We start from the raw sequence: 1452 nt of genomic DNA on the forward strand, positions 1-1452 counted from the left end.
GCTATCAAATATCACACGGAGTCTTTTAGGAAGTAGTAAAATCTTTTACACAAATTCAATGAAATACTTTCAGGTACCCAGTTTAGGGCTATGAAATTAGAATGTTCAAGAAGAGGTAAAGACGTTTCATATTTGCAATTATTTTGTGATACTGTAATAGAAGTCGGTATCCTGTGAGAAAAATCGTATTTAACGATATGAAATGAATAATAAATAACGGTCTTACGAATTTATACTGGAGAGCTAAATCTTTAAAAGGAACATGTTGCTTAAACAAATTAGTTAAAAATGATATTTGTTTGTGGAATATGAACATCATAAATAAACTAGAGTGGTAGAGCGAGCCGCGGTATCGGTGCTCTCCATCGGTGTTGATGTATGTTGAGAAATTTCGTGGGTCCATGGGGAGAGGTGTGCGAGAGAGAGAGAGAGTACGGTAGAGCGTGCCGCGGTATCGGTGCTCTCCGTCGGTCCAACGCGCTAGTGACGTTGCGTCACACAGTTTATTGACCTAGCCGTGTACGCCGTACCATCTGGTGTTTGGGTCGTTCAAGGAGGAAGGTCGTTCAAGCCGGCAAAAACAATTCAACAGGAACAAACCTGCGTACGCCCAATACATAACAGCGTTACCTTCCTCACTTTCTCGTGAGCCGTCGTGGAGGGTGGGCGCGCGTCTCATACTCGTCCTTTCTCTTGTTACTAACCCATTGTGTGTTGCAGGCATTCGACAACCAGCGTATAAAGGAACCTGTTATTTACTGTGCATATTGTTAATTTATTTACTGTGCATACTATTAATTTATTTACTGTGCATATTATTAATCTATTTACTGTGCATATTGTTGTGTCCCCTCTCTTGTTACTAATCCCTTGTATGTTACAGATGTTCGAGAACCATTGCTTCGATATTTATCTTCTTATGTGCTGTGATTCATTTACAGTGATTTATTTACTGTGCATATTATGTATTCTATGTGTATTGTACAATGAAAAATATTTTTCCAATCAGTTATTCCATCGAAAGAAGACATCGATCAACGTCTACATCTTCAAAGCGTGCGTCTACCACTGCGTTAAGTTACTGTAAGTTAAACTTAAATCATAATTCGATATTCATTGTTATATTCATATTCATCATCACATCATTTATTATTAATTTTAGTCTATCTATTAATAGACTTAAATTGTGACCATCCATTGTGCATACCAAGTTATTATTAATTCATTTTGCTCGTTGATTCTCTACACAGACTTGGGGTACGGGCCGTGGGTCTGTACACTAAGACGGTTTGCCGATCCCTCTGGTTTCTATTGAGAAGCCAGATATCGGACCTGTTTAGTCTTTGCCTGGTAAGTAGGATTTGGAGAAAGATTCGTGCGTGCAGGGGTACGGAGTAGATGGGAGTCTGCTCCGTAAACAGAGAATCTCGCTTGCACTACCATGCTTGTGTA

This window comes from Dufourea novaeangliae, unplaced genomic scaffold (genome assembly GCF_001272555.1).
Source record: "Dufourea novaeangliae isolate 0120121106 unplaced genomic scaffold, ASM127255v1 scaffold108, whole genome shotgun sequence".
NCBI classification, from domain to species: domain Eukaryota; kingdom Metazoa; phylum Arthropoda; class Insecta; order Hymenoptera; family Halictidae; genus Dufourea; species Dufourea novaeangliae.